Source organism: Grus americana, chromosome 9 (assembly GCF_028858705.1).
Source record: "Grus americana isolate bGruAme1 chromosome 9, bGruAme1.mat, whole genome shotgun sequence".
NCBI classification, from domain to species: domain Eukaryota; kingdom Metazoa; phylum Chordata; class Aves; order Gruiformes; family Gruidae; genus Grus; species Grus americana.
This window is the reverse complement of record NC_072860.1, coordinates 5,446,142-5,462,779: the sequence shown is the minus strand read 5'-3', so window position 1 is coordinate 5,462,779 and position 16,638 is coordinate 5,446,142. Positions and strand designations below refer to the sequence as shown.

The 16,638-nt window shown below is 39.7% G+C and overlaps 1 protein-coding gene across 3 annotated transcripts in view; it reads left to right on the top strand.

The window, feature by feature from the left end:
- Positions 1-16,638, top strand: part of LOC129209973 (glypican-5-like) — a 385,983-nt gene that overhangs the window by 135,037 nt on the left and 234,308 nt on the right. The gene's annotated exons all lie outside the window — the stretch shown is intronic.

The following is a 16,638-nucleotide window of genomic DNA, read 5'->3' as shown; positions in this document are numbered from 1 at the left end:
AAGTATACATCAATTTTTGCAGTGAGAGCTGTTTGGAAGTGTGCCGGTGAATGTTTTCCAAAAATGTCTTTTTGTTGAACCAGAGACATTCCATGGGATTGTGTTGGCTTTCATGATGTTTCTTTTTGAAGTGTATTTTGTGGTCTGTGGCAGTTTTAAAAGATAAAGTTCTAGCATTCTGTTTTCTTGCTTTAAAACAATTTTCATGATTGAAAATAGTTTTGTAGGAACTCATGGAGCAATTCCAATGTGGAACAGAGAGAGATGTTACAATTATAGGCTGTCCCATTAAAGGGAGTTCTGACTCCCACACAGCCCTGCTTAGATTTCTCATGTGTAAATAACTTCAGCTTAATTATGTCTGAGATGTTCAGAGATAAATACATCTCTAATGCATTCAAAGATAACATTAAAGTTTAATATTTCAATGTATGTTGGCATTAGAAATTAATCATAGAAGCATATATTTGGAGATTGTGGCAACAATGCAGTATTCTAAATATTAATATATAGTGATTGCAATACTGATGGAAATTTTTACTGTAGAAGTAATGGAGAGGAAGTGGGGAGAATATCAGTATTTCTAATCAGTATTTCTGTTCTAGAGTCCCTTTTGCTGGTAACATGTAGCTGGATACACAGTTAACTTTTAGAACAAACAGCTTTCTGGCCAAAACCCATGAAAAGCAAAACCAATAAAAACAGTTTCTATATCAACCCTCTGAACAAAAAATTAAGTCAAAATTTAGGTTTAATTTTTATCTTATTTTGTTCAAAAAAAAAATGCTTAAATTGCTGATATATATGTTTTAGGCACAAAGGTGAAAGCTGTTATTTTTTTTGTCTTTTACCAGTCTGTAACTTTCCCAGAGCTGGAGACATATGGAAAAATTTCAGGTTTGAAAAGGGTAGGAAACTGGGAAAAGTGGCAGTGAAAAGACTAACAAGACCCCACATATTTTGAATTAAAAAGCAAAACAAAGGAAAAAAACCAACACCCCAACAACGACATAAAACCCACAAAACCCCACCAAAACCTGAAATGTATATTTGTAGTTAACGTATTAATGGACAAATTAGAAAATAAAAGTTTAAATTCACATGTTTAATCAGGCAGCAATATGTATAGGTTTTATCAGTTCTGTCGCAGTATTGATTGCCTTAAAAGGAGGAGACTTTCCGGGCAGCTGGCAATGCTACACAGCAGCACAAACATGGCACCTGCTTGCTGGCCAATTTTACTCCTTTCATTGTCTCTTTTATATATAGGCTGGACTTGTCACCAGTTCTCCCCACATGAGAAATAAACCTGTCCTGGTGATGCCTGAAGATGCATTTCTCTTTGCTCTTTCTCCTTTCCCAGGCGACCAGAGGATTAAATATCAGCAGTAGTAAACAGCTCTGAACTGAAAATAGATCCTTATATTTAACTCTGTATCAGAAAATAGATCACCCCAATTAATCTGATGGATCTCTTGTGAAACTGAGTTTAAGGTTACTCAGATCGTGGAACTGGCAAAAGCTGTAGTTCCTTTTCCTCAGTGATTCTTGCATATCATAATGCTATTTTAAAGCAGAGCAGTATTTATGCTGCATGCTAATTGGCATTCAAGCTCTTTAGGAAAAACAAACTCAACATTTAAAAACAATTTGACACAAATGCAGCCTGAAACAATATGAAATTATTACTCACAAATGGGGATCGTGCATTCAATTAGTAGAGGGGGCACTTGAGGTCTGTCAGAAAAGCTGATAAAGAGGATACTCATTGTACTTTTTTTATTTTAGCATAATTCTCTAGATTGGGTTTTATCATGTTTAAATCAATGCACTAGCAGGCAAAAAAAAAAAAAAAAGCTTGAGCTGCCAGTAAATGCACTGTAAAAAGAGCCAAGTTGTTTCCACCAGTTTGAGAATATGCTTCTGCCCTGCTCTTCAAATGAAGAGCAAAACATGGCTTTGCTATGAATGCTCTAGTGTCAGTTTAGGGCCTTTGAAGACATTAGAAATACTTGCACCAGGAGTACTGTCTTTGTCTTAATTACTCTTTTGAGCAACTTGTTCTTGGATCAAGACTTCATATAAGAAATAGTCTGTGAGGCTAATAAATGGTCTGAGTATACAAAGAATGTTCAGAGAAGATGAGGCTAGAGCAGAAAAACTGGAAAAATATGTTGCAAAGTGAAGCAAACTTGGAGAAATTTCTATGCTGGAACCTTTCTTTCCTGCAGCGTGTCAGATGATTATCTCAATACCACATCAGTAGAAGAGATTGCAGAAGTTGACAGTGTGAACCATTATGCAGTGCCAGGACCAGATACCATTCACCTGAGAACTCTAGAAGGACTAAAGGGTTAAGTAGTTGAATTACTCATTGTGATACTGTATTTTCTTTAAGATTGCTCCAATAGCAAATGATGGAAAGATGTGAAATGTGAAGCCATCACTGTATTTTTAGCAAAATAAGGATTTCGGAAAGGTGTGGCTGGTAAACTTGATATGTAACAGTAAAATCTGTAGAACCTATAAGCAGATGAACATGATACTTAGGGAAAGGAATCAACATGTTGAAGGAGGTAACAAGCATGTAGACAGGGTACAATGCTATAGTCTGCTTGGATTTCTGATAGATATTTTATAAGGTCCTTCACACAAGGCTGATAGAGTTGAAAACAAGGGTAGGTAGTAGATGGTCATAAGTTACAGTAGGAGGAGGTCACCAGTGGCAGCACATGAGGATTTGTGCTGGAACCTGCACTGTTCATCTGTCATAAAAGACCTGTGAAGGGGAATGAATAGGTGACAGCACGTGCTGATGATACTAAGTTAATCCTGGGTAGAAAAGACAAGGGTCAACTGTGGTTAATTGTGGGAGGAACTCGTGACATGGAATGACTAGGCAATAAAACGTATGAAATTCAACACAGGCAAATGTAAAGTGATTCACATAAGAACAATCTAAATGTTGCGTACAGAATGGTTTGCACTGAGGTGGCTTTCACTGCTCCAGGCACGTGGTGTCTGCAGTTCTGCAGGCTCTGAAAGGTAAAGCACAGCTGCAAATGTAGAGAGGGAGCAACAAGGAGGAGGATCAAGGGTGTGAAATGGATCCTGTGTGTGGAATGGCAGGCACTCCAGCCTGACATAGGAAAGATAGAAGGGGAATATGATAGTGGCCTATAAAAATCATGTATGTTGTGGACATGCTGAATAGGGATTTGTTGTCCATTGTCTCTTTCATTACAAGAACAAGGGGCATCTTCTTAATAAGTGACAGCTTGAAAACAGAAGTAGATATCCGTTTGCTAAACTTTTGGTTAAGCTGTGAAACTTCTTGCCTCAGGATATTTGGATGTTTAAAAAAAAGGATGAATTAATGAGCAAATTCAGCTCATAGAAGGGCAAGTTGTAAAATGACTGAGCAAATACGAGGCAACCAGGTGCCACATCCAAGTGTCTTTCTCCAAGAGCTGAGGCAAAAGGTTGGACAAAAGACTACCTCTGGCCACATTTAGGTAGCTGCTCCCACGCACTTTTCTATAGGGGCTAAACTGCAGGAACCTTCCTCTCCTCAGGAGTATCTCTTCAACTAAGCTAAATGTTGGCATAGAATCACTTTCTCCATTCTCCCTGGCTGTGGTAGCTGAACAGGATTTGCTGTCTCAGGTCTTGGCCTCATAAATGGCAGACTAGTACAAACCAGTGCCCAAGCACTTTCCCCAAAGCTCATCTTGAGATTTTCTGTTGATGTCAGATTTACATCTTTGCACAAAACATAGATTCCCCTTTAGAACTCCTTTTTATGAAGTTTGACTTTTTGTGAAGTCCTAGCTGCAGAACAGTAGCCTTATCAGAGACTGCTCTTTCTGCTGCTGGAGAGGGGAAAAGGTGATGTAGTCTCACAGGCAGGATTTTGGGGTGTGCCTGTGTACAACACATGAGTAATCATGACTTGGAAATAGCATTTTAAGGGAACGGTGGGTTGTGAGTACTACATCAAAGTTAGATAATCATTCAGTCTTTCCATCTCTGCCTGCCTACTTATCTCTTGCAGTTTCTATTTCAAGAGAGATGAAACAATTATAAATCATAAATAGACAAGCAGTAATATGCATATAGAAGAATTAAAACATTGTGAATGTAGTTGATTACAGCCAGCTCTAGGCACTGCATACACTCCCACTCTCCCCATAGCTGTGCCATCAGCTCTCAGAAAGAGGCTGACTGCAACCTGAAAACTACCAACTGCAGGGCACGCAGTTCAGGCTTCGAGGCTGGAGTGTGAATGTTGCTGAGGGACATGTTCAGCAACCTCAGCACTTGCCTTTCCAATGGCAGTGAGAGCCGCTTCCTCTGTATGTCTGGGCTTAATCCTGAACCAGAGGCGGTGTTGCAGCATTGTTCTGCATCCCCTGAGCTCTGCTGGAAGGTGCATTCTCAGGGCAGCCCCCAAAGACACATTCCCCAGTTATTATCACATAAACGGACATGTGCCTTTAGCATTACCATTTCAAAGATACTCCTGTCACATGAACAACATGTCAGGATCTTGGGATTTTTGAAAGTTGAGAGGTCTGCTCATGACTTGTGTTAGAGTGCAGCTGGCAGAGCATGGGGACTGTTCCACAGAGGAACACACACTAAAACCTCTTAAGTTGCTCCTACAGAAAGTGTTGTCATTTTATGAGTTGAAATTTAGAGGCTGACAGATGCTAGTGAGAACTGTAAGATTGCTGCTACCATTTCAAATTTTTTTGCTTTTAAGGAATGAGCACTTGCAGTTACTTTGATATATACATGGAATGTGCAATCTCTATTGTGATGTTCCGGTAAGAAAAAAAACAGCTTGAGTCTTATAATAGCAAAATGTGAGCCGGTACTGAAGAAGAAAATTAAGTGACTGGCTTCGTTATTAGCAGCAGTGGATGCTTGGGATCTCTGTCATAAAGCCTCTTATTCTCAGGTGCTGAAATATGATTTTAGGCTGTGTCTCCAGTGCACCATAGGCATGGATCTTTAGAGAAAGGGATGGTGCTGATAACCCAATGCCCGCACTATCTGTGCTTTGGAGGTTTCACTTCAGACTAGCTCCGATGCATTCCTGAGCACAGAATGCCACTAGCATCCTCGAAATGCATCCTTAGTTTCGTTGAAAAATAATCTGGTTTTGAGACTGCTCTGCAATATAAGCTGGAGTGTGAGAAATGGTGACGCTTAGGGGTTTAATTGAAAAGTATAAACCTGATCAGAACTAACATGGTAATGTAGACCTACCTGGTGGTCACCTGGACACCTGCATTTGAAGTTTGGGGTCTGAAACTTCAATTGCCTCAAATAATAAGTACTTAGAGGCTGTAATTAGTGTGTATATAAAGAAGTTTGTTTGAAAATTCTGTCAATGCAATCTATTGTTGCAGTTAGTCTGTGGTGACAATTTTGGTAGCACGCTGCCCCTAACAGTGAGGTGGTGTAGTGCTTCAGAGCTCTCAGACTGGGCTGGCTCGCAGGTTTGCTGCTTTCTGAAGAATTCAGCAGAAATGTCCCATCCGGAGCTGAGCCAGCCTGCCTGTGCTACATGTGTGAAACTTAATGAGATCACAGCAGGTACTGATGTGGCTGCAGGTGGTAATCTGAATCCAGGCTCTTGGCTGCTTTTGATGCTATATTTTCCATTTACCAAAAAAACCCTGTTAGAACAGTGTCAACCTTCAGGTTGACTCTGAAAAAGAAAGCTTTCAAAAGTTTGCCAGAGAAATTGTTCCTCAGAAGAAGCAAATCCAAATCATGACCATGATGTGCAGAAGCTTTACATGACTGTTTCTACGCAAAGGGTTGTGACACTTCTAGGTCAGTGAGACGTTTTACAAGTTACAATTGCACTATAGATGTGCAATTTGTTTTAGGAGTTATTGCTACTTGATGCCTAGCTGCAGAACAGGGTTCTACAGAATTAGGAGGTTGAAGAAAGGGTTGTTACTTTTTTTTTTGAGGGACAGGATTGCTAGCTGCTTCAAACATTTTTCTTTTTCCAGGCTCCTCTTCACGTCATGTGGTTATTTTTTCCACACACAAAGTCAGAGTTAAGAGGTCAATTAACAGGAGTTTGGGCAAACCAGTAGTGGCAGAATACTTTTGAAAATGTGGAAGTTAAAAATATGCAAAGGGAAGAGTAGATTTACTATATGGCATGTATTGATGTTTAAATGTCTCGACAAATCTAAGACAATTCTGTCTCTCATTGTATTTTTAGCAGTCTCAAGTCAAACACTAGTTTGACTAGCCAACACAGGTTTTGATGGAATGAATCTCTAATGAAACAGAGCAGCTGTAGTGGTTATTGTGGCCTGCTGATCTATACTGCATTTGTGAAATGGCTTAGTGAAGTCATGAAGAAATAGTAGATTGTATCAAGAAGAAATGAACGTCGCTGGTATTTATTTTTTTTTTATTGCCCTGGTTATCAAAATATTTCCAAAGTAAATGCTGCCTTAAATCCTGATGGTTATTCAGTGATTCATTATGTTCTGACTAGATCTTCAAAAAATATCTTGGAACTAATATTTCTGATTCTAAATCTGATAGCTTGGACCACTCTTACCTCCTTTGAAATAAAAGGGTGTGTTCCTGTAAGAACAGAATTGGGAAGTCCATGTCTTAGAGCAGTGCTTTGCTTCAGACCAAAATACCTATTATGTTAATTACATTTAAATGAGAGGTCTCTGTTAAGTCTTCACTATTTGCACTGAAGTTAAAGGCTGTTTCTAATGTTTTTTATCCACCACAGAAAGAGCAAAATAGTGGTAATATTTGTTTAGATTATAAATTAGAGGACAAATAAACCAGAACAGCTTATTCCCCTTCCAGGTTTTTGCATGTACTTATTTAATACAACTACATTTTGGACACTGAACCATCCGTTTCTGTGGTCAGCTCCTTCTTGTACAGCATTTAATAAGTAAGCTGTGAGTTTGATTTCTCAGAATATTTTAAGAAAAGCAATCTGCCATACTCATTTTTTTTCTTTCAGGCAAGACAAGGAAGCACTGAAATGTAGTTACAAGTGCAAACAAGTTGTGTACTAGTGAGTTTGAAGCATGCTGTTTCATCCGTAGTCTTAACCGCTCGGCAGACCAGTTTCACCATTTTGGGTTATCCCATTTTTTACAACTGAAAACCAAAACCAAATTCTCTCCCTATTGCTGAAAATCCACAGCTTCAGGAGAAACTATGAAATTATGGCTATATGCAAAATACTTTCAAATCTGGAAAATCCTGTAAGAGGAGAGAAAAAGGAGAAGAATTCTTCTCCGTGTTACTAGGGATCTTCTTTCCTCATTTGTAGCAAGTAAAGCATTTTTGGATACATGACTGGTTATCCCATGAAATCCCCATGAACTACTGTGGTGGGTTTGACCCTGGCTGGGGGCCAGGTGCCCACCAGAGCCACTCTCTCACTCCCCTCCTTCACCAGACGGGGGGAGAAAAAGTACAACGAAACGCTTGTGGGTCGAGATAAGGACAGGGAGAGATCACTCACTAATTATTGTCACGAGCAAAACAGACTGAACTTAGAGAGGGAATTCATCTAATTTATTACTAGGCAAAACAGAGTAGAGGAATGAGAAATAAAATCAAATCTTAAAACACCTCCCCCCACCCCTCCCATCTTCCCAGGCTCAACTTCACTCCTGGCTTCAACCTCCTCCCCCCTCAGTGGCACAGGGGGACGGGGAATGGGGGTTACGGTCAGTTCATCACATGGTGTTTCTGCTGCTTCTTCCTCCTCAGGGGGAGGACTCCTCTCATTGTTCCCCTGCTCCAACATGGAGTCCCTCTCACGGGGTGCAGACCTTCAGGAGCAAACTGCTCCAGCGTGGGGTCCTCCACGGGCTGCAGGTGGAATCTCTACACCCCCTCATCCTTCCTCCATGGGCTGCAGGGGGAAAGCCTGCCTCACCATGGCCTTCACCACGGGCTGCAGGGGGATCTCTGCTCCGGCGCCTGGAGCACCTCCTGCCCCTCCTTCTGCACTGACCTTGGTGTCTGCAGAGTTTCTTACATCTTCTCACTCCTCTCTCTGGCTGCAAAAGCTCTCTCTAACTGTTTTTCTTCCTTCTTAAATATGTTATCACAGAGGCGCTGATTGGCTTGGCCTTGGCCAGCAGTGGGTCCGTCTTGGAGCCAGCTGGCATTGGCTCTATCAGACACAGGGGAAGCTTCTAGCAGCTTCTCACAGAAGCAACCCCTGTAGCCTCCCTGCTACCAAAACCTTGCCACGCAAACCCAACACAACTACTATAATTATTTTTACTCTTAAATAAAGATTTGTACGTATATTTAGTATCCATAACCAGGAATTAGAACTAGTGTTATAAAGAACACCCGCAAGTGTGTTTTAAGCCACTGTAATATTTGTTATTTTTCTATTTACCTTTTTCCTCCATTTGTCAGGCTTAACAGTTCTTGAACTCTAACCAAGTTGGAACCTATATATAATAGTTGGATCAGAAGGTCAAACTTAGTTTTATTTGGAGCAGGGAAAGAAAAAACCTTTGTGAAAATGACTTAGGGAATTTTGTGTTTGTTGCCTCTCCATTTCAAGAGGAAATTTCCTGAATTTCCAAATGAAATGGTCTTTTTTTCTTATTGCCAGTTAGTTTGATATGAAATACTCTTAATGATGGTAGAAGTAGTAGAACAATTCTGGTCAGACACAGCTTTCCAGTGCACTGGTACAGATCTCATCATCATTTCAGATGTGCCTCTTCAGGTGCATATGGGTGGATTTTATCTGGAATGAGTTTCTCTGAAGGTGGCAAACTTTACCATTGGTATTGCATTAAAACATTTGAGACAGGCTAAATTCTTCATTCTCATTTCTCCAAATATGCTTTGGTTTTGTAGTGCTGTGGGAAGTTAAAATGTCATAAAAACATGTTCGTATCACTGAAGTCTACAGGTTTGACGTGTAGTACCCTGATTTGGCAAGGGAGGTTCTTTTACAGCCACTGCTTTTCAGATTGGAGTCACTTTCTCAGGAAATTTCAAGTGTAACATTTTGGGGTTAAAAGCTTGCATATAAAAATGGCTTTTAAACCAGATTATAGGGAATATGAAAGAAGGATGTTTTGCAACACTCAGCAGGAACCCACACTTCTTTTCCTTCCTTCTCTCCTTCTGTCCCTTACTTGTTTTTCTTGGAATTTTGCATTAAGTGGAAGGATAGGGGACACCTGTCCACAGGCCTGAGCAGATCATGTCATGGGTTGTTAGGGCCTGTGCAAGCTGGTTGGGAAAGGAAGTGGCAAATCACAGTGACTTCCTTTCCTCAAAATGTTTTCCTTTAGAGACTTTCAGTTTTTATGTGTTTAGCACTTTCATTGTCCCCTTTCTCATTTCCTTAGGCTCTAGCAAGCAGCCATCTGGCTATAGAAAACAGAGATGATCATTTAGCCTTAGCATACTTAAAAAGTGTTTAGCTTCTGTTATTCTTGTGCCATCGGTGTAAACAATTTCTGGAGATATACTTGTTACTCTAAGTTGTAAAATGCTGTATCTTTTTTAAGTATTTTGCAGTTTTTAAGGTATTTTCCAGGACTTGCGGCAGTTTTGTTGGTGTTGGTTGGTTGGGTTTTTTGTTGGTTTTCGGTGGTTTTTTTAAATCCTGTGGAATAAACCAAAGACGCTGTGTTGGAAGTGACTATTTAAGACATAAATTTGCCTGAGCTTACCCTTCAGAATGATGCAGAGCTCTGACAGGCTTTGAATGGCATATTATGTGTCCTTCTGTGAGGACACATGAGGGGTAAGTGCTAAAGTTCATTGCCATGCAAGCATGTAAATGTTAATAAGGCTGCTAATTACCCCCTGCACAGCCCCAGTGAGCCACAGGAAGGAGAGATGGCAATGGTTAATAGCTACCCCTCACTGCATGTAAACTTGTTGTGCGGTCAGGGAACCCCAGTTTGGGGACTTCCTGCTTGCCACCTGCAGTAGCAAGCAAGTTATACTGGGACAAGAACAAAAAACAGGTAACGTTTGTGCAATTACAGTTGAAACCCTTTATTTCAATATTGGTGACCTCTGAAATACAGGCAGCTGGTCCCAGGCAGGTTATGGTGAGTACTTGGAACAGTTGAGGTGACTATGGAAGTCAAAGATGAAGATAGCTCAGGTTTCCATATTCTGGCCAAATTTAGGTCTGCCGTTAACCAACTGTCTATGTGAATAAAGCATCCTGGTGAACTCAGACTTGATGACACAGATTTGAATTTGCCCCGTGTTCTTCTGATGCCTGTCTCATAAAATGAACAGTGGCTTCTCTGAGTATTTGTGTAATTTGTATGCGCAGGTCTGTGGTGTGTTTAAGGATAGAATGTGATAATTTGCTGTAGGTAAAGCTTGCCCTTTCACGTGAGGAAGCAAAAATCTGCATTTGGGCTGGTTGGGAGGAGAATATTCACTTTCTCTGGGCTATTTCAGGTGTTTGGGGATATTGTGTTCTGCTCTCTGAATTGGTGTCTTCCCTGCTCGTGAAGGCAAATCAGTTAAAAAGCAGCAAAGGACAGCACTGGGCCCTGTTCTCCCAGTGGGTTTGTTTTTTTTTTTCCAATGGGAAAATAAATCCTACATTTTTTGTCACTGAAAATTAGACATTTTGCAGAAGACAGAAGGGTTTCATACAGAAACTGTTTACCTTTCTGTTATAAACATACATACAATATCTGCTCCACAAAATATATTCATATGACTTTGGTCAGATTCAAATGAATGGATCAAAACTGACTCCGTAGGCCATGCAGTGCCAGTGCCAGGCAACAGAATATGAAATAAAGAGGAAGAGTTGTAGGGAAATTAATCAAGTAGTATAGGTAAGGGGGAATGTGGAGGTCAGGTGTGTATAAGAGGTGAGGTAATGGAAGATACAATGGTCTAGAGCTTCCACCATGAGGCAGCAAAGACTGATATCTGTCAGCAGCGGCACGGCAGGAAAGGCACAGAGGCTTTACTCACTTCTGTGGAATACTCTGGATTTATGCTTGATTGCCGAGAAGGAAGTTTCTAGAATTAGCGCTTCGAGACTGGTCATAAAGAAGGATGGAAAAGCCAGTATGTTTAATGTGCTGATTCTACTACTCTGCTTTATTTGGGAGCATTTTGCAAATTACAGTACAGTCCCATGAATTAAATATATTCTTAGAACCATAGTTACCTTCATCTTGGAAAGGAGCTCAGGGGATCTTTGGCCCAACCTCCTACTCAAAGCAGGGGCTGCTATGAGATCAGATCGGGTTCCTCAGGGCTTTATCCAGCATGATCTTGAAAACCTCCAGTGAGGGAGACAGCAGGAGCTCTCTGGGCAACTTGTTCCACTTACTGACTGTCCTCGTGGTGCAAAACTTTTCCCTTGTATCCAGTTAGAACCTCTCTAATGTCAAATTTTGACCTGTTGTTTCTTGTCTTCTCACCATGCACCATAGAGTCTTTGTGAACCTGAAACACTTGAAGGCCATGCTGCCAGCAAACTAACAAGTGCCAGTGCTTAGTGGATTTTCTTAATAGCTGTCAGATGCTTTGAGAGACACAGCTACCTGCATTATTTTCTGTTTTTACAAGGTGAGAGTCTTCACTGATGATGGAAAGAAGCAATTATATTCTCAACACAGAGCATTATGCACAGAATGAGATTAGAACTGGTTTTACTTCAGTCACTAACCTGTAATACTTAGGTAAAATACATATGATATGAATAGTGCCACCACAGAGGACTGTACTAGTTGTTAAAAGATGCTCACAAAGTAAAATCTATTTAAGAAAACAGGAATATGAGGAAATAAATGCGCCAATAAGGATACAATATTTGTCATCCTTGTTTCTAATAGGAAAACATTCAATTTCAATTCAGTTTGAGTGGATTTCTTAAGAACATGTTAGGCAGCTTTCAGTTATGAACAGAAAATAAGGTCCAAATGAATTTGGAATATATTGTAAAAGTAAAGCTGTTTCAGTTCATTTCACCAGTACTAGCAAACAGGAAAGTAATTGGTTAGCACTGGATGTTTTGTATGTATATAACCCATATCAAGTGCTTTCTTATGAAAAGGAAGCACACAAAATTCAACTAAGAAGCTGTGTTCAATCTGTGAGAGTTATTAAAATGCCATATAATAACGCCTAGATGTTTTTTCTTCTGCATGATCACAGAAGCCAACATAGTAAGCAGATACTAATCGAAGGAATTACATATTTAGTGCCAGAAAGGACGTCACTAAAACATCTCCCAGGGAGTTATGGGAATATACATATGTAGAAAGGAATGTCTTCTGTGGTGATTTGAGATTAGTGCCATGCAGGATCCTGTGGTTAGATTACTCTTCTGCTTCTAGTTCTGGCTCTATAAAAATCATGAGCTGTTACAACTTTAATCACATGGGAGAGGAGAGGGGACTGTCTTTCTAACAATGAACAGACATGTTATAATGCCATTAAATAGTTAGCAGAAAACTCCTTACCTGTATTTATTTGATGACAGTCTTTAACTAAAACACAGAATGGGGAAAAAATGGGATTAGGACTTCAGTCCAGGGCCATTTCTAATATTGCACAAGACTAAACTGTCAGAGGCAGGCTTTCAGTCCCGATTTTCTGTTCAGTCAAAAGGATACCTATTATGCTTTCAGGACTATCTACAGTGCTGTGTTAAAGAACCGGGATACATCACTGAAAAGTAAGTGGTCATGAAATACCTTATATGTGTCCAATAACTACTTGTGAGTAAGGTACCTCCTCTGCTGGAGAAGGGTTATCAAGATCAAAAAGAATATGTTCCACGGTCTCTGTACTGTGTAGTGAGACCTGATACCTTTTGAATTCCAGAGAGAACTTTCTAAAAAATGAAAGATTGCCCCTAAAGAACCCTTCACAACTCTGGTGCTGCAGCCAACGAGCGTAGCTTTGTGAGTTCAGTTTCCGCTGTGCGAGTATGCATGCAGTGTGGATGCGAGCAGCAATACTCTGAAGTACAGGCTGGATTGAAGCCATGTGCTGAAAACAGGTATTGTTTTACATGCTACATATATATATACACACACAACACCTTTCTCTTTATGCTATAAAAGAAACTTTTACAAGCATACATAATTAATTTTAGTAGCAAGCCCTCTTTCCTTTCACCTTCCATTGTGCAAGCCAGCCACCAGAGGGAAGGAATGATTGCAGACATGCCCATATACATCTGCAGTATTGTATTAAAGCTTCTTGTGGTGCTTCAGTGCATTTATTTAAGGATTTTCTGTTAAGTAGTAGAATCCTGACTAAATGAGGAAAGAATTATTTGCTGCTGGGTTGTATGACTTCTGAAAATTAATGTTTGGGCTTGCAAATACGAACTGAGTTTCCTTTGTTGAGGAAAGTTTTATTAGTTTGGTCAGAAGCATAAAAATTTTTTTACAGTTTTGACCAGAAATCATATTTTCTGATGAGGCTTTCTATATCAGGAATATAGACTCTTTAAGTCGCTTCCCTCCTCACCACAAATTTTAAGAAGGTCGAGGCATGACTTCCTATGACCCACACTGAAAAAATGGGTAAAGAAAAGTGACAGAAGTCAAAGATGCTTTTCCGTGATAGCTGCCTCATGAATATCTGTGACAGACTATTTGGCTGGATGTCATCTGCACTGATCTTTTGTCATTTAAACTGCTAGGTCTATATGCTTACAACTTGATTTTTTTTTTCTTGGTTTGTTTTGTGGAGTTTTTATGCAATGATCAAGGAAAGACAATTTTAAGGATTTCAGTCCTGGAAGCTATTAATAGATTGATCTCAGTGTAGAGATGTCATTAAATGAAATTGTGCCAGCTGTTGGGAAAAAATTTAACACCAAAAATTAGCAACATGCTGGAATATCAGCACCAGCTACAGATGAGAAGTTAATTTGAATCAGGAGGCAAGGTTTGTACTAAGGTACAGAAATAAAAAGAGAGAAAGAGAAAGCCAATAGCAAGCATGTAAGATTTTCATGTGGCACAAAAAGAGCACATGAAGCCTGATTCAACACATGAGTAACTGCTCACCCAAGATCTGTTTGCAAAGTATGATAGAATGATTTACGGTCCTCACTTCTCCTGGGCTGGACTGCTGTGGAGATTGTATGATTGACATCTGGTTACTTAACTGGGTGCACGATGTGTGTGACCCCCGGGTAGACAGCAGGCCATTCTGGTGCTCAGTTTGGGTTTTGGGGTCACTTGAGGAACTCCCCTGGCCGCTTCACTAAACCAGTTACAGTTCAGTCTCAGGGAAGAGCTGAGAAGCTACCTCCAATATTTTGGTGCTTGTCTTTAAAGCTTTGTTTTTCTGCTTTTTTTTTTAAAGTTGCATTTTGACCATGTTTCTGTGCACAGGATGATTTTTATTAACCATATCCTAATGTGGCAAATGCAGTTTTCTGTGTTGACTCATGGTGACCCCATGCCCACTGCTAGTTCAGTATGACCTGCTCGTTCAAACCAGTCTTCCTTTTGCGTAATCACACTCTCATCTTACTGCAGTGTTAATGGTAGGCTTTCTCCTTAGTTAATACTGTTACTGTGATATGTCTGGGTAACTTATGTTGATAGCTCCAGTCGGTATTTGAAAAGCATTTCTGTAAATACAAATAGGGATTTGACTTGTGAAGGCCTCTCTCTAACATCATAGCGTTAAGCCTTTTCTCTCAGGTTCAGGGAATTGAATACGAATAATTAATACCGGGTTTCAAAGTTCCTTGGGGGACACTTGTGGATTTGGTGTCTACTCAATGACTCCTTTTGATTTAAATACTCTGTGGGGGCAGGACTTTGAGCAGAATACATGGAAAAATAAATCTTGTCATACAGTCATCTAGGTTGTTCCAGCAGGGGAATATTTTGCAGATGCAGCATCTAACGGGCTAATTTGATGCTATCATAGTATATCTTTTTTTTTTGGCAGCTTTGGGATGTTCTTTAAGAATGAATGATGGGCAGGTACTCTTTCTTTTGTATGCTATTTTTTCTATTTATTTTCTTCAGAAGAAGGAAAGAACAGCCCTTATTTAGTCAGAAAACTGAAACTTTCCAATTAAAATAGTACAGTAATAATATGGTAGTGTTCCAATTATTGAAACTCTTCTAACAAAAACAATCCAGACATGGTTAAAGTCTATGGAAAACATCCAAGATAAAGTTTATTTTCTTGTGCAGAGTCCAACGTAGTGACTTTCTACCCATTCCTATTAGGAAAGGTCACAGTCAAAGTCCTATTGAAAAGGTAGAAAGTGAAAGTCTTATTTGATCCTTCAGTCTGGCTTAGCCAATGATTCTTCCAGTGGGGAAGTAAAATTCATTTTCTTTCATTTGCAATGGGTATGTAATACAGTAGTATCAACAAGAAAAAGAAAATCCTGTTTTAGCTTAGAGATATTGGACTGAAAATGTATTCTTCAGAATATCTGTTAAATGAGATATCAGTAAGAATGCTTTGAATACTGATATACCTAATCCTTTCTCCTAAAACTATAGGATAGAGTCACAAGTCTGGCCCCTGTGTCTGTTGGATGAAAAGGGAATAACATATGATGTTTGGTTCCAGTCACAGCCAACTTCTTGGACAAATATGTGTAGCAAGGTGGGGTGGAATCCAAAGTCAGGGATAGGCATTTTTATTGACCTGGTTTTCACTGGGAGATGTTGATTCATCAAAATGAAGAAAAAAAAATAATTAAAAATCTGGATTCTAGCATGGAAGGCTGAAGAATCACCCAGATCCGCAAGAAACCTGTTAAATTGTGGGGGAATTTGCCAGTCTCTCCTGTTGAACCTGCTCTATGTATAAGCAATAAAACATTGAACATTCCAGTGAAAGGAGAAGAGAGGCTGTTGTGTAGGTCTGTGGCGAGGGTACTCAGCTGCAATGTGGGTAGCTTTGGTATAAATCTCAGCTCTAATGAGTGAATATGTAGAGTGAAATGATGTTATTCTACTGTCTGAAAGGGTTTGTGTTTTCTGTATGCAGAACAGGTAAACTTTTGAAATGTTGATATTTTTGGCAGAATAAAAAAGACATTGCTGCCTAGTTCCATCCTAGAAATTGACCTCCCAAAAAGACATGGTATCTAAGCATGTTTGCTGACTAGTGTTCAGAGCTACATCTTGTGTTTAGAGGCAGATTTGCCTATAAGCAGCAGATCAGATGAGTAGACACAAAGATAGTTTGACAAATGTTAAATATTGTTTAAAAGTAGTTTAATTTATACATTGTTTATTCCCCCACCTCTCCGTGTTGTTGATATAAAACCATCTTGCTGTAGCTTTCCCTGTCTGCTGTGTACATTCACTGACCTCTGTTACGATTGCTTTTTAAAACAGACGACCTCTTCTGAGAGTTGTCAGTTTACATACAGCTACAGAAAAAACCCCTATGAATTTATGGGAATAAAGAAATTGAGCTCTGATGGAAGGGTAGTAAGAAATCCCAAAATAAGTTCTTATTTTCAATTGCATAGGATTAAGCCGGTGCTTCAGAATAATGTATGTATAGTATTGGATCTACAGTAATTATGTGGATATATCATAGTCCTGTAGCACTTGTAGACTGTGCAGCCGATCCTTTCCTTCA